The sequence below is a fragment of the Lactuca virosa genome, chromosome 3, assembly GCF_052849685.1.
Source record: "Lactuca virosa cultivar CGN04683 chromosome 3, Lactuca_virosa_CGN04683_v6, whole genome shotgun sequence".
In the NCBI taxonomy this organism is placed as follows: domain Eukaryota; kingdom Viridiplantae; phylum Streptophyta; class Magnoliopsida; order Asterales; family Asteraceae; genus Lactuca; species Lactuca virosa.
Genome location: NC_136428.1, coordinates 418,715,276 through 418,743,124, shown reverse-complemented (window position 1 = coordinate 418,743,124; position 27,849 = coordinate 418,715,276). Strand labels below are relative to the sequence as shown.

The following is a 27,849-nucleotide window of genomic DNA, read 5'->3' as shown; positions in this document are numbered from 1 at the left end:
AGAAAGGCGCTGGAAGATGCAGGATGAAGCAGGACCCATCAATCGTTGTAGCAACCGCCGCAAGTAGTGTTTACACTACTTCTACTTTCTAGTTTGACATACTGAATGTATAGACTACTTTTCATGATATGTACAAAACCGGGTATCAATAAAACAATAAGCACTTTACTTCAACAAGAGTTATTACAATTCTCATAAACATTCTATTCCAAAGTTTTGGTTTACAGATATGTTCTAGTGTTATTTTTCAATACGACCGCGAAAATTTTATTTTTGGTAGGTCGGTTTGATGTCGACACTTTCTCGGTATTGCGGTATATTATAGACCTGCTTTAAGGTCAAGTTTTTCGGACCTTATGTACTTAATATACCAATACAGTCGACATGTACTTTCATACTCTTTGAAAAATAACCACTCAATTTCGTATTATCCTGTTGCAAGTTGTACTTGTAGTTTTTATTTCCAATTCTTTACAAGATTCATGTTGAATTAAGTGTTTAGTTTAGAGATATCAAATTCATATTCATTTTTGATATCTCACTATCTTTTTATCTATTGACTTTTATAGAAAAAGATGTCTCCTCATAGAAATCCAAGACATATCAATGTCAATGAAGCACCGATTCCACCCCCACCACCACCTCCTCAATTCGACACTGCTATGTTCCAAGCGGCGGTCACGGTAGCTGTAGCTGCTGCCATGTCTCATATCCATACTCCTGGTGCTAGTGGGTCGGGGAGTTGGTGCACATCCTTCTAACCATGGCGAAAGTTATGGGCATTCGCGAGAGTGCACTTATAAAGATTTTTCTAATGCCAAACCCAGGACCTTTAACGGGACTGGGGGAGTTATGGCACTAAGGCAGTGGATAGAGAAGACAGAAGCAATTTTCGAAATTTGCTCCTGTCCGGAGGGTAGCAAAGTTAAATTTGCTGCCCGTACTTTTTCAGATAGGGCCCTAACGTGGTGGAATGGCCACATTAAGTCACTTACTCTGATAGTGGCTAACTCTATCAGCTGGGAGAGCCGAAAAGCCATGTTAATGCGGGAATACTGTCCGTGAGGGGAAATACAAAAACTGGAGCAAGAACTCTGGGGTCTTACAATGGTTGGTTCTGACATATCAACCTATACCAGTAGGTTCTTTGATCTGGAAATTCTTTGTCCGGATATGGTTCCTATGAAGAGCAAAAAGATTGAGAGATATATTTGGGGTATGTCGCCCCAAATTCAGTCAAGTGTTTTAGCTTCGAAGCATATTACTTTTGACAGTGCCAAAGAGCAGGCACAATCTCTTATCGACCACGGAAATCGTCAAAATTTTGTGGTTTCTGCTCCAGAACAACCTAAAGAGAACAACAACAACAACAACAAGAAGAAGAAGGGTTGGAACAAGAGTGTCACACCCCCGACCAAGGCGGAACACGCCGGGAGCGAGACTAAGTTCATGGATCACAGATAAATTGAATATATAGCACAAGTACAACGATAAACAAAACTGCATTTGTATTCCATCATTAAGTTTGAATACAGGGTTCTTACAGATAATAATAGTACAGTAGTTGCCTTAAACAGGTAAGCAGATAACAAAAACAAGCTAGCTAGGTCGTCTACAATCCACGGCTAACCTTCTGTCTGAACGCCTGTCTGATGATCCCCTAAGAATACATGTAAGTTTGAAAGTCAACACAAAGGTTGGTGAGTGTCACAGGTTTTCTGCTAACGCAGTAATACTTTTAATAAGTCTAAAAAGTATTATCTTTGTATGTATAACAACAGTTAAAACAGTGTTTGCAATGAGTCTTTAAAATCCAAAATGTATGGTTTGTATAAGTAAACCCATACGTAAAACTGTGTTTGAAATGAATCTTTGAAACCCAAAACTTTATGTTCCATAAGTAATTCCATACTTAAAACTGTGTTTGTAATGAATCTTTGAAGCCAAAACGTTATGTTCCATAAGTAATTCCATACTTAAAACTGTGTTTGAAAGCAACCAAATCCATGGTTGTACGGGTAACGAATAAAGTTTTCTGCCAAGGTTGTACTCAACAACCGCAGATACGGATAAACAACCATACGGATATACGGATACAGTTATCTGCCAAGGTTGAACTTAACAACCGCAGATACGGATAAACAACAAGTATATTTGATAAGCATACACGTAAAGTGTACGATACTTGTATAAACAGTTGACAAAACTTAGTATAGTGTACACAAGCACATGTATGAGCCTAAGATACAAGTTCTATAACTTGTATAAATGTATAAACCTATATATTTATGTCATAAACAGATATACGGATATACGGATAAAGTTATCTGCCAATGTTGAACTTAACAACCGCAGATACGGATAAACAGGTAATTGACAAGTATATTTGATAAGCGTACACATTGAAGAGTACGATACTTGTTTAAACAATTGATAAAACTTTGAGTACAAGCACATAAATGAGCCTAAGATACGAGCTCTATAACTCGTAAAAATATATAAACTTATATATTTTTGTGTATGTATGAGGTATAATGAAACTACCAAGTTGATAACTGGCTATACAGTCATAGCACAATTTTAGTTGGAACGTGTATGTTATTTTTATTAGTTGTATTATCTTTAACAACATAACATATGTATCTATTGAGGTTTAAAATGATTTTGTTTACTTAACATGTAAGCGTTTTAACAATTATTTCTAAAACTGGTAAAGTATTTATAGAAAACAATGATATTATTTGTGTATTTCGTATGATAAATATTACTTAGTACACGTACTATCATGTACAGACGAGGGCCAGACATGAAACACCGAGGGCAGGACCATTTTGGCATTATAGCACTTCTGAAATCCAGCAACCCATTCGGCCCTTCAAACCAGATTCCCCGTACCGTAAATAGTAGCTTAATAAATACTATTTTTGTGTGATTTATATTGCATAAAAACAGTGGTGTTGTTTGTTTAAACAAAGTATTTATAAAATAGATATATACTAGATATACAAGTACTACATGTATTACCCCCCGAAAATATGTAAAAGTGGGGCCGTAATACTCACCTTAACGTGTGGTTGTTGATTTGTTTCGAGTATTTGATGCGTGAAACTGAAATGCGTCACTTTTAAAATGAACCGTCGGGATTAGTTTAGTTACCTATTTAACCAAAGGGTATTTGGAGGTATTAATTACCAAGTATGGGATTGGATTTGCTAAATAATTTATAATTGGGACTTATATTGTAATCATATTACAAGAAAGAGTTTGAAATAAATAAGTTGTAAATCAAGTAAATGGTATCAATTTTGTAAAACAATTTAATTGAGGGTATAAAGGAATAGATTTAAAACATAGTTTGGAGGATAGGACCAAATTTGTAATGAAATCTCACAAGAGGGTTAAATGAATTTAATTTCAAAGGAAGTTTGGTTTGACTAAAAGAACTTACAGTGAATAAAAAGAAATGAAATAGTGCATGGAATTAATATTTTCGAATGGGGTTAATGGACAAAAAGAATTCATATTGCATGGGATATATTTTGTAAAGGGTTTTCTATGTAAGGGTGGGTTTTGAACAATTTGAATTGAAGTTACAAAGCTTTGGACTAGTTTTGTAACAAATTACGAAATTTGGGTATGATGCATTTATTTGGAAATGGACTTTGAACAGTGGAGGATATCTTCATCCTCCTATGTTCGCATGCAGGCATGTATGTATATATAAAAAAAAGAAACTGAATTCCTTTTTCTTGGTGGTTTATGATCGAACAACGAAGCAACAATAAAATGAACTTTAAATGGGTCGGAGGAGTACTCACAGCGGCAGTATCAACAGTGTAAGAGGTGGTTAAGGGTGGTGAAGTGGTGGTTGTATGTGGTGTTTGTGTGTGTACCGAGAGTGGTAAAGAGAGTGTAAGTGAGAGAGATTTACAGAAAGATGTAGAGAGAAGGAGATGGCTGAAGATTTGTGAGTTTAATGGCTTGCTATGAGCTCTTATTTATAGCATAAGAGGCACTCACAATCCCTTAAGGCCATGCCTTGTACCTTGAAGATGAAGTGTGCAAGTAAGGAAGAAGAAGGTAAGGTGGTGAAGATATGGGTTTAGTCACGTGGGTTTGATCAAATGGGGAAGCAAGAGGGGAGATGAGCTGGCCATTTCCTTGTATGCAAGTTATGTGGGCCTACAAAGTAGTTTAATCCTTTAACTTGCCCAAAACACTCATAAATTGATGAATCGAGATCCCGACATGGGATTGCGTTTTCGAGAATTTCTTATAAAAGAGGGTAATTCAAGGATTCCAGAAACCCAAACGGATTAATTTTTGGAGTTACGGAACTCCGGCAATTTGCGTTTAAAGTTTTGCGTCAAAACGGTTCGCGGTGTCCGTTTTCGCAACTTTTGTAAATATTTTCGTAAAAATTATTTCGAGTGTGAAATTAAATAATAGACTATAACCTGGGTCCAAAAACGCTCTCGGAAATCCCGTCGGCAAAGTGTAAGTACCTCAACGGATCGATTCGGTTTTACGCGATTAAAGAAAATAGTATCTTACTGTCTATTTTCTTAAAACAGTCGTATCGTTTGCATACGAACTCCGTTTTGGACGTTCTTTATATTTTCGGAAACAGGTAAACACGTACTATGAGAATAGAATAATTGCTTCGCACAAAATGACTTTTTATTGAATTTTCAGTTTTTCAGACGTATTCCTAAGGTTACAGTTTATGCGGTTTGATTCGTCTGAGATTTTATACATTTGGAAGTATGATATCATCAGGTATCATATAATAGTTAAAATGAACTTATTTATTTTAATATACTCTAAAACTCAGTAATTCGGATAAACAAGAGATTCACGGATAGATTAGCGGTTATAATAATAGCCCTAAATTCTGGGTCGTCACATTACCTCCCCGTTAAAGGAAATTTCGTCCCGAAATTGAGTTGGTACTGGTAGTACAAGGGCTTTGATAAATAGTAATGTACTTTCGTGGTGCATGATCCCTGGCTGGTCCTTCTACATTCCATTGGTGTATACAAGTCGAATATAATCAAGATTGAATAGACAGTCGAATAAGTGATTCTACTCTAAGCCCACAACCAAACAAGGAACAGGAAGTAAAGCGGAATCACGAATCCTAAGCCTGTAGAATCTTAATTATATACAATCCTAACGTATACATTTAGCAAGCGTAGATTACCAGCAAGGGTCCTTAGTTTCTATATGAATGGCATGATTAACTAGGGTGATAAGGCAACTAGCAAGTACTTTTTGTTATAGCTACTGCATAGGTTTCATTAAGTTTGCGAAATTTTATATTATGCCGTGTGTTGAAACCTATGGTCGATAAAGCTTTAATTGGCACTGGTAAATATCGAAGCCTAAGCATTGTTGTTACGAAACGTACCAATAACTACAGGCGGTTCCGGGAGAGCCTCTCCTGCAGTGATCTTAAGTGCCCTTCCATTTCCACCCTGATTCTTTAGTTGTGGGCAGTCCTTCCTAAAATGCCCTGGCTGATTGCACTCAAAACAGTTACGACTTCCTCCTGCCGTAGTGGTTGGGGTCTTTCTACAGTACCTCGAGATGTGACCTCTCATGTTACACTTGTTGCAGATCACCTCCCTGCAATTTCCGACATGGTGGAAATTGCACTCTATACAATGAGGTAAAGTCCCAGTGTAGGACTTAGCTGGGGTGGGAGTGTTGGTAATTGCGGCGTAGACGACCAACGGTTCTGGTTCAGTCTTGTGCTGCTTGGAGTCCTGATTCGATCTCTCATGAAACTTCCTTTTGGTATTTCCAGTATACTTCTTCTCTGCCGGTGGGGCCATGATACCCTAACGGACATACTGTTCGGTCAATTGATAGGCTAATTCCTTAGCACTATCGAAAGTGGAGGGTCTGGATGCAGTAACCAAACCTTGAACAGGTGAAGCTAGTCCCCAAATGTACCTTTCGATCTTCTTGTCTTCCGGGGTCACCATTCCCGGGCAGAGGCTTGCAAGGTCATTGAATCGAGAGGTGTAGGCAGCTACTTCAGATCCTTTCATGACAAGGTTCCAAAGCTCTTGCTCTAGAGCCTATATCTCCTGTCGGGGACAATATTCTTTTGTCATCATCTGCTTCAGGGATTCCCAGCCCATGGCATAAGCTTCAGTGATCCCAATGGACTTTGCATGATTATTCCACCAAGTTAAGGCGGAGTCCATCAACGTGCAGGTAGCGTACTTAACCCTGCAGTCATCGGGGTACGCACTGATGTGAAAGACTGCCTCAGTCTTTTCTATCCAACGGGCTAGACCAACAGCTCCTTCAGTGTCGTAGAAGGATCGAGGTTTGCAGCCCATGAAATCCTTATAGGAGCAGTGTCTAAGGTTGTTTTGGTGAGTTGTGGGATTGCCACTTCCACTATTCCCAATGTTTCCATTTCGAGCTGCTTCGTATGCTGCCAAGGCCGTAGCAATTCCTTGTGCGAGCATGTTCTGCATCATATCAGAATTCGTCTGGAATGTTTGATTTACATTTGTTACTTCTGGGTCTCCTCCCTGGTTTGTAGTTTCCACTGATGTTTGATTTACTGGTGGGGTTCTCCTCGGGGAGTTAGCGGTGGACGAACGTGTGGTTCCTTTCGTAGGGCCATCGTCCTAATATGTTCAAAACGGACATGTTAAGCTGTGTTAACACTATAAAGTCCTAACAATTATGTATGGGATACATTTTATGATAGCGTATTAGTATAGTTTGTTCGTAAAATCCTACGGATTATAAGAAGAAGGGATTGATTTAGAAATCCTCTAGATTTCCAAATGATAAGGAGAAGGCGATTTGCTTAGAAATCCTCTAGATTTCCAAATGATAAGGAGACCGTGGTTGGTTTAGAAATCCTTTAGATTTCCAAATGATGGAAAGGGGACCTTAATTGCTAATTAAGTGTTTTAAAATGTATATATGGATTCTAAGGTACTAGGTTGCTGTCGCGAATCTGGAGAACATCCTTCAATCTCTAAAACTTTCAACCGTTGTAGTCTGTCAAACTCCTTGCTCAAGGTTGGTAGTGCACCGGCCTGACCATAAATAACATAGGTGCGCATTCCAGATTTATTTATGGTATTACTTATGTACGATACTAACCCTAATTGAGGCGTCTGACCTAAAGGGTTGATTTGGTAGTTCTAGTTGAAGGGATGTTAAAATTTTATTAAGTGTTCTCATCGCGGATCAGAGTATATATAAACTCTTATATATTATGGTTGGTGGGGTTTGTAGTATTATTAAAATTTGTTTTGTTCTTCCCGACTACCGAGCACAGATGACGGCCAGACATCGTAAGTAGTCGAGAAGTAGTGTCATTACTAATAATACTTTTATTAGATGCTAGTTGCTATAGTTGTATTCCTCTTTCGAGGATACGAGTTCTCTATAGCCAATTTAGCTCTGATACCATTCTGTCACACCCCCGACCAAGGCGGAACACGCCGGGAGCGGGACTAAGTTCATGGATCACAGATAAACTGAATATATAGCACAAGTACAACGATAAACAAAACTGCATTTGTATTCCATCATTAAGTTTGAATACAGGGTTCTTACAGATAATAATAGTACAGTAGTTGCCTTAAACAGGTAAGCAGATAACAAAAACAAGCTAGCTAGGTCGTCTACAATCCACGGCTAACCTTCTGTCTGAACGCCTGTCTGATGATCCCCTAAGAATACATGTAAGTTTGAAAGTCAACACAAAGGTTGGTGAGTGTCACAGGTTTTCTGCTAACGCCGTAATACTTTTAATAAGTCTAAAAAGTATTATATTTGTATGTATAACAACAGTTAAATCAATGTTTGCAATGAGTCTTTAAAAGCCAAATGTATAGTTTGTATAAGTAAACCCATACGTAAAACTGTGTTTGTAATGAATCTTTGAAAGCCAAAACTTTATGTTCCATAAGTAATTCCATACTTAAAACTATGTTTGTAATGAATCTTTGAAGCCAAAACGTTATGTTCCATAAGTAATTCCATACTTAAAACTGTGTTTGAAAGCAACCAAATCCATGGTTGTACGGGTAACGAATAAAGTTTTCTGCCAAGGTTGTACTCAACAACCGCATATACGGATAAACAACCATACAGATATACGGATACAGCTATCTGCCAAGGTTGAACTTAATAACCGCAGATACAGATAAACAACAAGTATATTTGATAAGCATACACGTAAAGTGTACGATACTTGTTTAAACAGTTGACAAAACTTAGTATAGTGTACACAAGCACATGTATGAGCCTAAGATACAAGTTCTATAACTTGTATAAATGTATAAACCTATATATTTATGTCATAAACAGATATACGGATATACGGATAAAGTTATCTGCCAACGTTGAACTTAACAACCGCAGATACGGATAAACAGGTAATTGACAAGTATATTTGATAAGCGTACACATTGAAGAGTACGATACTTGTTTAAACAATTGATAAAACTTTGAGTACAAGCACATAAATGAGCCTAAGATACGAGCTCTATAACTCGTAAAAATATATAAACTTATATATTTTTGTGTATGTATGAGGTATAATGAAACTACCAAGTTGATAACTGGCTATACAGTCATAGCACAATTTTAGTTGGAACGTATATGTTATTTTTATTAGTTGTATTATCTTTAACAACATAACATATGTATCTATTGAGGTTTAAAACGATTTTGTTTACTTAACATGTAAGCGTTTAAACAATTATTTCTAAAACTGGTAAAGTATTTACACAAAACAATGATATTTTTTTGTGTATTTCGTATGATAAATATTACTTAGTACACGTACTATCATGTACAAACGAGGGCCAGACATGAAACACCGAGGGCAGGACCATTTTGTCATTATAGCAATTCTGAAATCCAGCAACCCATTCGGCCCTTCAAACCAGATTCTCCGTACCGTAAATAGTAGCGTAATAAATACTATTTATGTGTGATTTATATTGCATAAAAACGGTGGTGTTGTTTGTTTAAACAAAGTATTTATAAAATAGATATATACTAGATATACAAGTACTACATGTATTCCCCCCCGAAAATATGTAAAAGTGGGGCCGTAACACTCACCTTAACGTGTGGTTGTTGATTTGTTTCGAGTATTTGATGCGTGAAACTGAAATGCGTCACTTTTAAAACGAACCGTCGGGATTAGTTTAGTTACCTATTTAACCAAAGGGTATTAGAGGTATTAATTACCAAGTATGGGATTGGATTTGCTAAATCATTTATAATTGCGACTTATATTGTAATCATATTACAAGAAAGAGTTTGAAATAAATAAGTTGTAAATCAAGTAAATGGTATCAATTTTGTAAAACAATTTAATTGAGGGTATAAATGAATAGATTTAAAGCATAGTTTGGAGGATAGGACCAAATTTGTAATGAAATCTCACAAGAGGGTTAAATGAATTTAATTTCAAAGGAAGTTTGGTTTGACTAAAAGAACTTACAGTGAATAAAAAGAAATGAAATAGTGCATGGAATTAATATTTTCGAATGGGGTTAATGGACAAAAAGAATTCATATTGCATGGGATATATTTTGTAAAGGGTTTTCTATGTAAGGGTGGGTTTTGAACAATTTGAATTGAAGTTACAAAGCTTTGGACTAGTTTTGTAACAAATTACGAAATTTGGGTATGATGCATTTATTTGGAAATGGACTTTGAACAGTGGAGGATATCTTCATCCTCCTATGTTCGCATGCAGGCATGTATGTATATATAAAAAAAGAAACTGAATTCCTTTTTCTTGGTGGTTTATGTTCGAACAACGAAGCAACAATAAAACGAACTTTAAATGGGTCGGAAGAGTACTCACAGCGGCAGTATCAACAGTGTAAGAGGTGGTTAAGGGTGGTGAAGTGGTGGTTGTATGTGGTGTTTGTGTGTGTACCGAGAGTGGTAAAGAGAGTGTAAGTGAGAGAGATTTACAGAAAGATGTAGAGAGAAGGAGATGGCTGAAGATTTGTGACTTTAATGGCTTGCTATGAGCTCTTATTTATAGCATAAGAGGCACTCACAAACCCTTAAGGTCATGCCTTGTACCTTGAAGATGAAGTGTGCAAGTAAGGAAGAAGAAGGTAAGGTGGTGAAGATATGGGTTTAGTCACGTGGGTTTGATCAAATGGGGAAGCAAGAGGAGAAATGAGTTGGCCATTTCCTTGTATGCAAGTTATGTGGGCCTACAAAGTAGTTTAATCCTTTAACTTGCCCAAAACACTCATAAATTGATGAATCGAGATCCCGACATCGGATTGCGTTTTCGAGAATTTCTTATGAAAGAGGGTAATTCAAGGATTCCAGAAACCCAAACGGATTAATTTTTGTAGTTACGGAACTCCGGGAATTTGCGTTTAAAGTTTTGCGTCAAAACGGCTCGCGGTGTCCGTTTTTTGCAACTTTTGTAAATATTTTCGTAAAAATTATTTCGAGTGTGAAATTAAATAATAGACTATAACCTGGGTCCAAAAACGCTCTCGGAAATCCCGTCGGCAAAGCGTAAGTATCTCAACGGATCGATTCGGTTTTACGCGATTAAAGAAAAACAGTATCTTACTGTCTATTTTCTTAAAACAGTCGTATCGTTTGCATACGAACTCCGTTTTGGACGTTCTTTATATTTTCGGAAACAGGTAAACACGTACTATGAGAATAGAATAATTGCTTCGCACAAAATGACTTTTTATTGAATTTTCAGTTTTTCAGACGTATTCCTAAGGTTACAGTTTATGCGGTTTGATTCGTCTGAGATTTTATACATTTGGAAGTATGATATCATCAGGTATCATATAATAGTTAAAATGAACTTATTTATTTTAAGATACACTAAAACTCAGTAATTCGGATAAACAAGAGATTCACGGATAGATTAGCGGTTATAATAATAGCCCTAAATTCTGGGTTGTCAGAAAGAGGAAGGGCAAATCTCCTCTGGAACCTTCAAAGAAGCAACAAGTAGTGGCAGTCCATGCCGCTACTGTACGTGCTACCATACCTACCACTGTATCTGTTGTTGTCCCTAATAACATTGCACCAACTAAGCCCTATGCTGGTAACCTCCCTAAATGCAACAAGTACAATTTTCACCACAATGGAAATTGCCAAGAAATGCAGTGCCGTAACTGCAACAGGAAAGGGCATACTGCCCGATTCTATAGAATACCACCCCAACCACTTAACCAAGTACCTGCCGCTGAAGTAGGCCGAGCGTGCTACCAATGCGGTGATGTGGGGCATTTCAAGAAAGATTGTCCAAAAGCTGGAAATGCCGGTGGAGTTGGGAGGATTCTAGCACTGGATATTGAAGAAGCGGTGGCAGACCCTACAGTGGTCACGGGTACGTTCCTTCTCAACAATACTTATGCATGGATTCTATTTTATTGTGGTGCTGAGAGGAGCTTCGTGAGCCATAATTTTAAACATCTACTAAATCAAAACTCCCAACCACTAAATGAAACTTTCACAGTAGAAATGGCTAACGGGAAATCTGAATCCACCAACGATATATACATAGGATGTATCCTTATCTTGAATGATTTGTATTTCCCAATAGACCTTATGCCGGTCTCTATCAAAAGTTTTGACATCATAATAGGTATGGATTGGTTGTGCCCCAACCATGCCAACATCCTATGTTATGAAAGAGCTATTCGTTTGAACTTGCCAGCTAATGAAACTCTTATTATCTATGGCGACAAACCCGGAACGAACCTTCAGATCATTTCTTGCATCAAAGCACATAAATACCTTCGCAAGGAGTACTGTGCTTTCTTAGCTCACGTGGTAGACAAAAAGCAAGAAGTGAAAGATATCGCGAGCATTCTAGAGGTCTGCAACTTTCCCGATATTTTTCCCGATGATCTTCCAGGAGTACCTCCCGAACGTCTAGTCGAATTCTGAATCGACTTAATCCCTGGAGCTATCCCTGTAGCCAAATCCCCTATCGTCTTGCACCTTCTGAAATGCAAGAATTATCCAGTCATCTTAACGAACTCCTTAGCAAAGGTTTCATAAGACCAAGCTTCTCACCTTGGGGAGCACCGGTTTTGTTCGTAAAGAAGAAGGATGGATCATTCTGCATGTGCATAGACTACCGCGAACTGAATAAACTTACCATCAAGAATCGATATCCTTTGCCTCGCATTGACGATCTATTCGACCAACTTCAAGGTGCGAACTACTTTTCGAAAATAGACTTAAGATCCGGGTATCACCAATTACGGATTTTGGAGGAAGACATTCCCAAGACCGTGTTTAGAACTCGTTATGGTCATTACGAGTTTATAGTGATGCCATTCGGATTAACGAATGCACCTGCTGTGTTCATGGACTTAATGAACAGAGTGTGTCGTCCATTCCTGGACAAATTCGTCATAGTCTTCATTGACGACATCCTTATCTACTCAAGAAGCAAAGAGGAACATGGCCAACATCTTCGTCAAGTATTACAAACCCTTAGGACAGAAAAACTCTATTCAAAGTTTTCAAAGTGCGAGTTTTGGATTAGGAAGGTTGAATTCCTAGGTCACGTGGTCAGTTCAGAAGGAATACACGTGGACCCTTCCAAAATCAAAGCAATTGAAAACTGGCCAGCACCCAAAACACCTACAGAAATCCGACAATTCTTAGGTCTTGCTGGCTACTATCGCAGATTCATCCAAAATTTCTCCCGAATCGCTAAACCGCTTACCACCCTGACACAAAAGGGTGTAACTTTTAGTTGGGGAGAGAAGCAAGAAACAGCATTCCAAACGCTCAAAAAAGCCTTGTGCAGTGACCAATCTTGTCCCTACCCGAAGGGACCGAGGACTTTGTAGTGTACTGTGATGCTTCAAATCAAGGGCTTGGGTGTGTTCTTATGCAGAGGGGAAAGGTTATCTCCTACGCCTCAAGACAGCTAAAGACGCATGAGGTCAACTATACAACACATGACCTTGAGCTAGGAGCGGTGGTGTTTGCTCTGAAGATCTGGAGACATTACTTATATGGCACGAAATGCACAATATTCACGGACCATAAAAGTCTCCAGCATATCTTCGATCAGAAAGAGTTGAACATGAGACAACGACGATGGGTGGAGCTACTGAATGACTACGATTGTCAGATTCTTTATCACCCTGGTAAAGCAAACGTAGTAGCTGACGCCCTTAGCAGAAAAGAATACTCGGGACGTCGAGTAAAGTCGTTGACCATGGCAATCCATTCACATCTGTCCACACAGATCAAAGAAGCTCAACTTGAAGCCTTGAAACCCGAAAACGTGGCAGGTGAAATCCTGAGAGAAATGGATAAAAACTTCGAACTCAGGGATGATGGAATCTGTTATTTCATGAACCGGATCTGGACACCAAAGTTCGGTGATTACAGAGACATGGTTATGAATGAAGCTCACAAAACCCGATACTCCATTCATCCAGGTTCAGACAAGATGTATCTGGACCTTAAGAAACTATACTGGTGGCCTAACATGTAGGCCGAAATCGCTACCTTTGTGGGCAAGTGCCTTACTTGCGCCAAAGTCAAGGTAGAGTACGAGAAACCTTTAGGTTTATTACAACAACCTGAAATCCCTGAATGGAAGTGGGAGCAGATTACAATGGATTTCATAACCAAATTACCCAAGACTTTGGGTGGTTATGATACTATTTGGGTAATCGTCGACAGATTAACCAAATCCGCACACTTCTTGCCAATAAAAGAAGCCGACAAGATGGAGAAGCTAACCAGAACTTACCTCAGGAATATTGTTAGACTGCATGGTGTACCAATATCTATTATTTCGGACCGAGATAGTAGATTCACCTCTCGTTTCTGGCAGTCTTTACAAAACTCTCCGGGAACTAGGCTGGACATGAGTACAGCCTATCATCCACAAACCGACGGACAAAGTGAGAGGACGATTCAAACATTAGAAGACATGTTGCGAGCTTGCGTGATAGACTTTGGAAAGGCATGGGATATTCATTTACCCCTTGTTGAATTCTCTTATAACAACAGTTATCACGCTAGCATAAAGGCTGCTCCATTCGAAGCCCTCTATGGCCGCAAGTGCAGATCCCCTCTATGATGGGCTGAGGTGGGTGACACGCAGCTAGCTAGAGGCCAAACTCCTGACAGTGCTCTCACTGGTCCGGAAATTATTCGAGAAACTACTGAGAAAATTGTACAAATTCGGGAGCGACTTAAAGCTTCCAGAGATAGACAGAAAAACTACGCTGACAAAAGGAGAAAACCCTTGGAATTCCAGATTGGTGACCGCGTCTTGTTAAAGATCTCACCCTGGAAGGGCATGATACGCTTTGGAAAGCGTGACAAATTAAATCCAAGGTACATAGGACCATTCGAGATTCTTGCCAGAATCGGTCCTGTAGCTTACAAACTTCGACTACCCCAAGAACTAAGTAACATTCATCCTACCTTCCACGTTTCAAACTTGAAAAAGTGTCTATCCGACGAGACTCTTGTGCTCCCACTCGAGGAAATCGAGTTAAACGAGTGCCTCAACATTGTGGAAGAACCCGTAGAGATTCTAGACAGGGAAGTTAAGAAAACTAAACAAAGTCGTATCCCGATAGTGAAGGTTCGCTGGAATGCAAAATGGGGACCTGAATTCACTTGGGAGCGGGAGGATCAAATGCAACAGAAATATCCACATCTTTTTCCCTAGTCTATCTGTAATGCTAATTTCGGGACGAAATTCTCTCTAACGGAGGGGGGGGGGGGATAATGTAACAAACCGTTATTTCAAACCTATGTAATAATGTAGGTCAATTTGTAATTCTTTTTAAAACAATAAAGAGAAATTTTAGCATACTGTGTATATTTACATAATTGACCCTCAAAAATAAATTATTAAACAATCTCGATTGGGATGAACCAAGTGATAGAGATTGTAACAAGGTTTCCAAAAACATAAAGAACACTAAAATCCGAGTTATAACGAAGAAGTTATGACCAATCGAAGATCCGCGACAAAACCGGCAAAACACTGTTCAGTGTAAAAACTGAATTTTCAATAAAAGGCTTTTTAGCCTTAACAATCTAAATGAAAGTTGTAGTTTATGTTAAACCGAGAACTTTCATAAAAAGAACGGCAAAATCTGACTTCGTATGAGGAAGTTACGATTTTTCTAAGTTTCAGTATAGCAGTGTACAGCTAAAAACTCGAAATATTGATCGAGTGATTTTTAGCCGACACAACCTAAACGAGAATTGAAGGTCTCGTCAATAGTAGTACAATGGTAAAAAGACAGGCAAAAACGGACGTCGGATGAAGAAGTTATGAATTTTTAACGGATTTTCTGTCCCGGTCTGTTAAAAATAATAATATTAGAAATAAGTTCAAAATCAGCCGACGAAGTCTAAACGAAATTCATAGAGTATAATATTACCTACGCGTGCATATAAAGAACGTCGAAAACAGAGCTCGTATGCGAAAGTTATGATTTTCGCAAGTTTTTGGCACAAAAATCAAGAAATATTGAAAACCGGGCAATTTCGCAAGGCTGACCTTCGGCCACGTCACCCTTGCATGCGAGCGAGGCTTCCACGTGTCACCATCGGATTGGACCGAAGTTCGCCGTGTCACCATCTGATTGGACCGAGACCGAGGTCCAATAAGCAGCTGACAACCTTCGCAGGAGACACCCCCTCGGCACATGCCCTCTTCCCATTGGACCGGAGTCCGGTCCAGTCCGAAACCAACACCTCCGAGCCACCTGTCCGAGCCTCGCCCCGTGTCCCCTTTGCATGTCCGACGCGTGTCTAGCTGACTCACCCTTCGGTCCGAGGCTTCGGCCTATAAAAGCCATGCGAGCCCTTCCGAGAATTTTACACTTTTCACCCCAAATTTCACACACTTTCATATTTTTCACTCTCACAAACTCACATACAACCCCTAAAGCCCCGGTATCCTATTTCAAACCCTAAGCAAGCTTCGAAGCCCCGATATTCCCAAGAAGTTAACCTCTCTCCAGTCAAAACTCTACCCGATTTGAGCCGGTTTGTCGTCAAATAAACTCCTTTCCGTGAAACGAAACGTTGTCCGAATCACCACCTATCAAGTGAGTTCATACCCCCGTATTTTCATAATTTCTACTGTTTTAAGGGGGGAATACAAGCATAACACAAGAACCTTGTGTTATAAAATCATGATTTCAAATCATGATAAAACGACATTAAATCATCAAAAATACTCAAAACATTAAACTCTTTTATAATCTTAACTTTTTCCCCAAAATTCATATTTGTGTGTATATATATATATATATATATATATATATATATATATATATATATATATATATATATATATATATATATATATATATATATATACTAGTAGCGTACCCGCGCGATATGGCGGCGGCGATTTGTTTTATTCCGGCGATTAATTTCCGAATAAAAATTAGTGTCATTTCGGTGGTCGTCAAATCGTTTTTTTTCGATTTATTTCATTCTGACGATTTGTTCTTTACAGTGATCAGCCGTCTCTAGACGGGCAACAAATAGTAAATTTTGTCTATTATTCTTTATCTGACAGCAAACGACAATTAGTTTCATTTAACGAATAATGTTTTCTTTCAATATGCTATTAAAACTTTGTAGTTCAGCCTAAAAACAAAAAAACATTATATTTTTTATTTTAAATATATTATTATGTTAATTTTATAAAAAATAGTTATATAGGTTAAATATGAAAGTATATTGCTATTATAGTTTAAATATAAAAGTGTGTTGTTATACGCAAATAATTGCTGGGCGGCGATTAGTTTTTGTTAGGTGAAAAGTTGTATATGATAATAAACAGAAACCATTTCCTCCAATATGAAAGTTTTTCTTTTGTTGTTCAGACTTTTTAGAATGAATCAAAATATGTCTTCTGTTTTACCAATTCATAAGTCAAATGCTTACAATCATTTAATGTAAGATAATTGTTATTTTTAATTATTTCACAACAATTACGAAAAAAATTATTTCATCACATTCATAATCAAATAAATAGTTTATTTCATCATCCGTCACATTTTGTTTTTCCATGCACTTAATTCCCACATCAAACACTTTATCTACAGGTTCACCATTCACGACTCCCCATTTGTTTGGCTTTTACCTTAAATACTATTTGCTGAAAATATTAGAAAAATAGAAAAACAAATTATTAAATTGTGTTAAAAAGTAGATTGCTATTTCATAAATTAACCATAGCTTTGGAACTGGTGTCCAACGACCTTCACTCGATATCCTTTCAATCGAACTGTTTCAAAACCCTCAAAATTTCCAATCCAAACGAACATTCATTTTCACTTTTCTATAATCAAATTAACACCAATATAAAAACAAAATGTATGTTAGTGGTAATTTGTTTTCAAGTATACAGTTTTCTTTATTATAGTGTGACCCATTTAGAGCGTGTGCAAGGGAGGGGGCTACTGGTGTCTTGATGTTATACTTGAAAAAGATGTCCATATAAAAAAAATACTTATGCTCATTACCATTTAGCTTTAGGTTTCTCTAAGCATTCCAAGTCTCTTACATCTATCTTGACCTGCAATAATAACCATTGACAAATATGAAACAGCAAGAATGAAGCATGTAAAACAATCAAATTCACCAGCCTGTAAAATTTCTATAATGTATTTAAAATTTATTTCAACCAAAGTTGGCAAAGGAATTAGTTAAAAGACCTTAAAATGTAAACAAAACTTTGGAAGTCGAACTGTAGTCTTGCTACTTCATGAGACTGGAAAAATAAAATAAAAAATAATGAATTATTTTATGCCAAAATTTAGGCCAAAATAGATTAAAATCACATAAATAGTTAACAAATGAAGAAATATATCAACAATGAAGAGGGTAATTTCCAAGATATGTTGAGGGTGGTTTTCACGGGACAAATATACAACATATGTATCGACTTTTTATCATCATCATAAATAGATTACCAAAAACTACCAAGTCTTCATAACAAAAGATGGAACTGGAACATATCTGCAAAAAAATCCCAAATAGTCATTTTCTAACAAATTTATAACAAAAAAAATTGGCTTTTTATATGAAATTATGAGTTTAAGATGTACCTCCACCTCCACACACAGAAAAACCCCTTTGTGTGACAGCCCAATCTTTAGAGATTTAGAGAGACATACAATGGTTTGTAAGTGCTGGGGATTGTAACATGGGCCTCGATTGTAGTTGTAAACCTCAATCTATTCAGGTATATAAGTATTTAGACTTATAGCCACATGTCAATCAAAAAACCAAAGCGAAAAAATTATTCAAACCCGTCATCATTCCATAATAAGGATAAATGAAAAAAAAAAATCATATATTCATATGTTACACCACCCTACTTTCGTATCTTTATGATATAGCAATCCACTTTCAATATTTTTCTCAGTCACATATTTTTCTTAAAAAACTTAAAATTCCACCCAATTTGTACAATCTGTAGCACTGAAACCACGTTAAAGAACAAAACTATAAGAGGAATTACTTGTGCCATTGTTAACACCTAATCACTTTGAAAACACACATCCAAACACATACAAAACTAAAAGGACACCAAAATCTGCTACCTAAATGAAAGCAAAAAATGAAGAATTAAAATTATGGCATGTTTTCTCGCCTAGATGAATAAATCCTTACCTCGTAGTATCTTATATTTTATGCCATGTATTCTCGGCCACCCCATTCCATATTCCTGAGATAAAACAAAGGCCAACAAAATCCAGATATGTGAGTAAAAAAAATAATTGATCCATTTACTCTGAAACGAAAAAAAACCTACAAACCCAAATATCCTGCTTATCTTCATCCCAGATTATAAAAAACATTTAGGGATAGAAAAATCAAAGGATTGAAATAGGAAAGGGTTTAGAAAGGGAGAGATCAAAGGAAAAAATATTACATGTGATTTGCTGAAAGCGAGCACGAGATGAAGGAGATACGGGAGCGATGGTAATGCTAGGGATTGGATGTTGTCCCTTGTCTCTCTGTTTGTTAACCAAACGGACCATGACCATGTAGTATCAACGTTCCTGCAAGTAAGGTTAAAACCCTAATCAGAAAAAGATAAAATTGATGATGGTGGTGTCACGAAATATTTCTAAGGAATACCATTATAATTTTTACCCTGTGACTCGCGTATGAACTTGATGTTCCCATTTGCTTTAAGTCTCGGTGAACTTGAATAACATTAGAAAAATACCAAAGTTAACGGAGAACAATATACTCAATGTTTTAACTTGCTCGAAATATGAAATACCAGCTAGTGATAGTGCATGGCTGCGACAATGGTAGTAGCAATTTCAAGGTGAACGTTGGTTACCGGAGATGTTGGCTGGAAAGGACGGTGATGGCTGTAGTGTTGGGTGCGATTATGGCATAAATGTAGTCGCCGGTAAGAGAAGCAGGAGGCAGCACAATGGATGTGACCGGTTATCCGTGTACAGTGCTTTAGATCTAGGGTTGTTGAAGGCGACGATGGTTTTAATAGTAGAGCTGGTACCGGTGGCGGTAACCGGTAGTAGTGAAGGCAGAGATGTTAACCAGTATAACTGGAAGCTGTAGCGATGGTGTTGGCTCTGTTCGTAATGGGAGTAAAGTTTTTCAGAGAGGATAAGGGAAAAAGAGGGATTTAGAGAGAGAATGAGAGGGGCTTTGAATTAACGTTGTGAATGGTGGGTACCTGATGGTGGATGTTGCAGAAGGTGGAGGTCATTGTGAGTGAGATGGTGGTGTGGACGATGGCGGCTGGTGTTAGGGTTACAAAAGAGGAGGAGCATCTTTTTATCTTTCAATTTTTGAAAATGGAAATGATGAGTGGGTGGGGACTGGGAATAGGGATTAAAGGGATGGACCCCGTGTTTGATTATATTTTAGTTTGAATTTTCCCGCCCAAGCTTATGCATGTGGATGTTGTACCTCTTAGTTTTAAAATTAAGGTATGCATTTGGTACTTGTATATTATCCACCCATTATAAGATGGTATATATATATATATATAAATAAGATTTAAAAGGCTTAGGACTGATAATTCATTATGAGTCTTTTTTCTTGTTTGGATGTGGGCTTATATTACCGGTTATTTATCCGAGTGTCGTTTAAATTTTACTTATATATAAAATTGTGTATGTATATAAATATAAAAGTTATTTCATCATTTCAAATACCTTTGTAACATGTTGAGCAAGGGGTTACATGCTAAAAACAGTTAAATACCGATTCATAAAGTACATTTAAATTATAATAGGTATAATTTATGATACATAGAACAATAATTCATACTAGAATACATTGTTTTACAAGAAACAAGGGTTTTGATTCAGAACAAATCAAGGATTTACACTTATCAAATACATGTTCGGAATACTAATTCAAGAACATACTATCAATCATTTATTTCAGAATGATTGGGTTTTCATGACTAATAGACATGTAACGTTTATATGCTTTTTATGAGACATTCAATTCAGGTTGTTTAATTCATTTTAGACAACCAAGGTAAAGTCCTGACATTATAACCAGAATCTCCAGCCCGGGGATCGAAACAAGTTGTATGTAGATCTATATCGAGATTGACAACCTCGCACTCAGGCTGCTAGCTACAGTCAGGCATACACGCCAATGAGTGGCAATTGTTATCAACAGTTTAAACGTCCATAAAGCGTTTGTTTCAGGCCATCATGTCATAGTATAGTTATAATAACTCATTAAAAAGATATTAACAATACGTTAGTGTATAATCAACTAAACGTAAGTACACCTTCAAAGTATCAGTTTACAGTATACAAACTACAATGGTTCAATACAGTTTTCAATAACAGCTGGTGAAGCCAGGCACACTCTCAGTTACAAGTTTCTCATAAAGTAATACAAATACAAAACATTGATACAAAGAGAACAGTTTTATGGGAATAAAACTACTTTTCATATACAACAGAAAATATAGGATTTTCTGGAACAGTTTACATATGCAAGATACAGAGACACCCTTTTTAAACATAAACACTTATGCACTCACTCAACTTTATGTTGATACTCTCTTTACAAATTACTTGTATTCTCAGGGAAATAATACACAGGTACTCCTCGAGCCTTTTGAGAAGATGGAGCTACTTTGAGTCATATCTTCTTTTGTATAACTATTTTGGTTCAGTATACAATGATTGAACACATGTAAATACTTATATTTTTTTTAAATACAATGGTTGTTTGTACTTTGATTACTATGATGCATGTGTTGTGATACTACAAATGAAGTCCTCCACCCCCGGACGTTTCCGCCGTCTGGTTTGGGGGTGTGACAATTACCATCTAAGTATTCATGGAAAATCATATTCATACACTGTGACGATGCAAAGTGATTTATACAATAATACAAAACTATCATACTATGTAAATTGGAAAACATCGGGTTTTCCGGGGAAACGACATTTTTCACTTCTACATACAACAACTACAATACAAAGAACAATTATGAAGAACATTCACTTGTATATGTTTTGAAATCACATACATATGCACTTATGGGATCATCACATCTTTTTCGTAAACAGTTTTTGTTACAAAAAATATCGGATTTTATGGGTTTTACAAACAATACAAACTAGTTTTATACCAAACATGCTTATGAATTCACCAACATTATATATGTTGACCGTTTTCAAAATAACTTGTATTCTCAGGAAATCGTTAGACTGAAGAACCTCCAAGTGTGTTTCACGAATTTCTTTTGTGAAATGTTAATCATCAAACAATTTATGTTTTGAAATATGTAATGTAAACAATGTAGTTGATGTGAACAAGGTCAGTTGTAATGTATTAATGCATGGTGATGTTTATGTTATGTTTCATGTATATTCATTGTGATGATATTTCAATTTAAGTCACACGAGCCCTCGAACGTTTCCGTCGTCTGGTTCGGGGGTGTGACAGGTTGGTATCAGAGCTTTGTTTATAGTGAACTAGCATATCTAACCATACATGATATGCAACTATAAACATAATGGGAATAAATAACTTTGAACAAAACAAAAATCTCACACTTATGTGCGCATACTAGGTTAACAATGTAACAAACATCTAATAAAAGCTTCTGGAGGAAATCGAACACTATGATTAAACCTGGGCAGTTATGTAGTCATATTAGGGATAAATATTGCCTGATCAACTATATTTATTCAGAATATGACCAACATGTGTTCGGGAGTAATCATAGCGGGAAATGAATCCAAAAGCCTACCTTACTCTCCAAAACTCTAGGGAACCCAAAAACTTAATACCCAGGAGAAGAAAATTTTCATTTCTACAAAATTTACACTCTTTACGCGATCCTCATCACAAATTTCTCGCATAGTCACCATGGAGGAGGAGCATCAAGGCATTCAGTTTCACCAGGCCCTGGTGGCCCACAGAATGATTGAAGACGACCCCGAGGAAGGACAAGGGGCAGCACCCGGCATTGAGCCCGACGAGTACACTGATATGGACTGCGAGTTTGATGGAACTGATTACGACATGGATGAGGAAAGAGACACTGACGAAGCCCCCGTCAAACCACCTACCGACGAGGCACACCAGGACCACCCTGCTCCACCAGGAAATCCCGTTGGTGAGGATCGTTCTCTGGAGGCAGAGGCTGCCGCACTTCGGCAACAGCTATTTGTTGGATTAATGTCTAAGTCCATAACTATATTTGGTATGTACTTGACCCGACCCGACATGGTCCATTTGGGTTGCACTTCACCGGCACAATTTATATGGATAGTCTTTTGAGAATAGTATATTTATGATTTATATTAATATATTATAAGTTCTAATATATTAATATGGAATCATATTATTTAATTAGTATTGATCAAGAATTAATTTAGAATTAATTAAGTGATCAAAAAGAACTAATTAAATATGGACTCTTATATATATGGAATGGGCCAAGTTCATTTAGGTTGGGCTAAGCTTTCATGGATGGTCCATGGAGCTTTTAACCCATGGATCCTATGTAAATGAAAGGTCATGGGTATTAGGGTTTACATGGATGTAACCCTAATCCTCCATAATATATAAAGGGGTCCTTGGCTCACAAAATTGGCACAAGTGTGTGAAAATAAGAGTGGGCCGATTTTAGTGTGCATACATATTCTCTCAAGTTCTTCCAAGGTGTTTTGGTGATTTGTGATTCCATTTGAGGCTTCCACACTATTGGGGCTAAGCTCTTAAAGCTTGAAGACATCAAGCTATATCAAAAGGTATGTCATCTAACTAGAACTTTGTAGTATAGGTGCTTCATAATATGCTAGTTAGGATGAAACCTTGGAATAGTTAATATTTGCATGTATAATAGAGAAAACATAGATCCAAGGTTTATAGGGTTACATGTACACCATAGGAGTGTTAGAATGCTCAAAGTCCAACAGTGGTATCAAAGCCACGGGTTGTTTTCTGTTATATTGATGCAAATGTTTTATTTTCAAGTTGAACAAAAAAAAGGAAAAAAAACATGACGTTTGTCAAATTTTAAGATAATTACTTGTTTTGTGAAAAACGAATTATTTGTAAAATTTGAATAATTTGTTATATGAGTTGAATTAGGTCAAATTTAGTAAAAGATAAAATGATATGATTATTTTATTAGTTTTAAAAGTTTGATCTAAATGTTTTAAGGAGTTACATATTTTGTCATAAAATTTTGGAGCTCAAAAGTTTTTTTAAAGTTGTGATCTTAAGGGTTTTTGAAACTTCCATAAGTTATGGATATGAAAGTTTTTTTTTAAAAAAAAAAATTTGATTCAAAGTTTTTATGGAGTTACAAAATTTGGTGTTAATGTTTTAAATAATTCCATAACTTGTTCTTAAGTTATGGAACATGGAAAGTTTCATCATAAAACACCATTAATTCCATAAGTTATGGAATCCAAAGGTTTTCAAGAATTACAAAACTTGCCCTCAAGTTTTGGAATTTGAGAAAAAAAATTTATGAAAAAAAAATTGAATTCTAAAACTCTTGGGTTCATAACTTAAACAATTAATTAAATGGTTTTAATTTTGAGTTTAATAATTGGAATTATGATGTTTTGTTGAATAGTTCAAATTAACTCTTATGGACTTTATTAATAGTTAATTAAAGCGTTTAATTAAAATAGTATTATTAATCCATAAATATATGGTTTGAGTTTAATTAAATTAAAAGTCTAGTTTAATTAATAGATTAAACCACCAAGTATTTTAAATGTTTAAAATACACCCTTATACTATTATAATATTAAAATTTTAATATATTATATGTATAAGAGCAAGTCGTCTTACCATTAGTAGGTCCCATTCACGAAGCCGGTCTATAAGGGGGATATAAGGTTACTGCCTATAAAATGGCAGTTTAATGGGTGTCCACTCTCACTCACCGCTTCCTTGACCGGTGGAGGGTCGTTAGCCGAACAGGTAGGACAAGGACTATAATTCTCCCTTCATTATAAGTATAATGATAAATACTAAGTAACTAAACACTTATAAATTCCCAATCTTAGTTACTTAGGAAAATATGAATAAGGTGCTAATCCATGAAATTACACTTTGCACTTTGTTTAAGTTGTTAGTGGAGCATGTGTCGTTAACCGGCACACTAACTTGGACTTAACAAGGTAGGCAAAGGGTAACTTAATGTTTATCATAGTATCGTTGGAGCGTGTGTGGTTAACCGACACATCGATTGAGGGGTAAATATTAAGGGTACCAAGTATATTTGCATGGTTACTTCACACCTTGTTTTGTGATCCTCGGCATCCCAGTCACAAAACCTGAAGGGCACACTCGAGATTGAAACATGTCATTGAAAAGTTCAATGAATCTCAAAAGAATCTAGGAGTTTCAAAACCAATTAAAACCTAATAATACATTTCGTTTATCTTGGTGGAAATTGGTGAATCGTCATTCACCTACCTTCAAATATTTTATAGCTTGGATTACGGCATCCCTCTTCCAAGTTATAAAATAGTTTGTTGGGTCCTAGCCTTAATATATCATATTGGGTGTTATATTAAGGACTTAAATCAACTTTACGTGAATTTCTCCCATTGTTGATGTCTGGTTTAGACAACAATGATCTTCCCAAACCAAGCTTTCCTAATCAATATGACTTCCCGAGTTTGGCTCATGGAAGTCATACTTCTCTTCCTCCACATCCTCCAATTATTCTCCCTAACCCACAAGTTCAAGGTCACTCAAGCCCTAATGGCAAGCAAGGTCTATGTGTGATCACATCTTAGAGATGAAGTCACATATTGACAAGCCGGGAGAGTTGGGTGTCAAAGTCTTGAGAAAGTTGGATGTTCAATCACTTTCTAAGTCACATAGTGAGTTCCTTTGGGACTACTATGAAACAGACTATGACATGAACCTTAATGATCATATCTATTTGCTTGGTGCTGTTGAATCAGCAATGATTTGGAACGATAGTAAAGCAAATTTGATTAGAATATCAACTTCCCAAAAACTTTATGGACAGTGACAATGGTGACACTGGAAATCCAGAAAAAGCATTCTCTTCCCAATGGAAAGGGATTGGCCATAGTCAACCCGGTTGACCAAATGGTAAAGAGAAAGGCTAAGTCTGAGATAGTCTCATTACCAAAGGGTCCATATGTTTATTTTGCCAAAGGAAGGGGCGTTGATTGCAAAGCTGCCAAATTTACCTAAGGATGTTAAAGTCAATAAGTTTGACTCTACATCAGGTAGAGCCCATTATCTAACTCTGTTGAGTTCTATTCTGAGATCCTCATTACATGATGTGACTGGGTCACATGTTGATGTTTTAAGAATCAAAGAATAGAGAGAAATCTTAAAGGAAGTATATGCTGATTCTGATCGCGAAGGTGGATTTTGATCGCATCAGAATTTTGAGCAATTGCTTAAGAAGTTATGATATATTGCTAAGGAATAGATAACAACAATTTTCCATGTGGATTGTAAGGATAAGTTTTTCCGCAAAGTTTTAAAATAAAAGAAAATTGTTTAATTTTATTTATTTGAAGTATCCTTACAATGGCATTTGTGGAAAAATTGTTGCTTATATGATTCCACTGACAGCAATATTGGAAAATGGATTTGATTCTTTCATTTGTGGTAGTGTCTAAATTTACCAAATCAGGAAAGTTCCTCATCACCCAAGTTTCAATTGGACCGAAACTTGGAATCATGCAAGTTGAATAGTATGATGAATGAGAACTTTCAAACATTGGAAAATCAAGACTAATTACTTGTTCACATGGATGTGTGAGTCAAGTGAAGGACTAAAGGGATCGAGTACACATTCTTGTGCACTGGTCATGTCCACCACAAAGCTCGTTAAGACTATTTGATTTACTAAAGTTTAGTAAATATGGTTATACTTACAAGTTTAAGTATAATTCTGAAACATTGGAAAAGTCTCAATGTATGGCAGAACGAATGGGAAGAATCAAATTAGGCAGAAAGATAAAATTTTCTTAAATCTGAAAAGATGGGAGAGTACTTTAGTATCATGTTTGTGATCATCTTAATGATTTAGAAATCATATCACAATTAGTCCTCTAAAGGTCATCTTAGTGCATTCTTATGACTAAGAATAGGAGTCATGAATTGTTGAAATGGTTAGATCAGGAAGATGAGTCATACTTCGTTCCAAAACAATTCTTAGAGTCATACTCCAAGATTGTAACTTGAGTGACATATCTTAAAGAAAGGTTTAAAACACTTGTCAAATGTAAGAGTAAAAGTGTCCTACTCTTGTACATTTGAAATTGGTAAGTTGTGATGTTTTGGATAAGACAAAGACCAACTAAGACCAATTGTGTGAAGTGTTTGTCTTGATAAAGAATCCGCATTATCTCTTGAATATTTGGCAAGATAGTCTTATATGTGAAGAGGATAGTGGGAGTCTTAAAGATCCTAAAAAGAATTTCAAGAACTAATCAAGAATAAAACCTGAGGTTCTTCACTAGCACACGACTTGAGGTTTATAACCTATCGTGTTGACATATTCTGTGCCCATTCCAGTTAAAGTTGGCTTTGCATAGGAGTTATGAAAGTTCTCAATTGGTTGCATAACAACTTGGAAGCAATGGCAGGCCCTGTACTGCCATGTGGCAAGAAGTTAAGATTGCATAAGTTCAGTCCATATGAGTTTGGATTTGTCATTATCCTTGTCTTGTGACTATGGTTTTGACGATTCACATGGATAAGAACACATACACCATAAAATCTAAGGGTCATAAGGTTTCTCTCCGATTCATGAAAATGATGGTGAGGAAACACTTCCACCAAGTAGATTTGAAGCAGATGGCAAAAGGTCTAAACAATTGAGACTATGATTACGGCATCCCTTTTCATAGTTCTGAAATTGTTTAGACACACATGCATGCTATCTAAGGAAAGGTGTATGATTTTGATAAAGTTTTGTCAAAGCATCTCATATCAGAAATCTGAACTTTGGTAAGAAAGTCAATAAAGTATTGATTTCTAGAAGTCCAGCTAATTTCTGAGTACATGTCAAAGCTAGTGGGAACATAAGTGTTATGCTAATAATCATCATGTTAGTGGGAGCATGATAATTATTGTTAGTGTTGCAAGTTAGCAATGTTAATTATAGAAAACAAAAGTTTCAATTCGTGAGGCTGCAGAGATTGAAAAAGTTGTTTTGCTATAATTAAGGGAGAGGATATACTTCATTTCAGTTCTAAAGGCTTAGATTGAGACCTTAATCATCTTTGGTCAAGAATATATATATATGAATTTCATGTTGGATTGGTTCAACTTAAGGAAATT

The 27,849-nt window shown here is 36.6% G+C and overlaps 1 long non-coding RNA gene across 7 annotated transcripts; it reads right to left on the bottom strand.

Annotated features, from left to right (window-relative positions):
• Positions 1-17,009: 17,009 nt before the first annotated feature.
• LOC145167813 (uncharacterized) lies at positions 17,010-19,867 on the bottom strand. 7 transcript variants are annotated; one of them, XR_013741456.1, is made up of 8 exons: positions 19,316-19,867; positions 19,183-19,235; positions 18,959-19,088; positions 18,129-18,751; positions 17,994-18,039; positions 17,736-17,791; positions 17,544-17,596; positions 17,010-17,359 (listed from the first exon to the last, which is right to left on the bottom strand). It is a non-coding gene; the product is annotated as an uncharacterized LOC145167813 (long non-coding RNA). The 7 variants fall into 7 exon arrangements; XR_013741452.1 differs by having other exon boundaries at positions 17,010-17,596; positions 18,129-18,282; positions 18,697-18,751; XR_013741451.1 differs by having other exon boundaries at positions 17,010-17,596; positions 18,129-18,257; positions 18,697-18,751.
• Between the last annotated feature and the right edge of the window lie 7,982 nt (positions 19,868-27,849).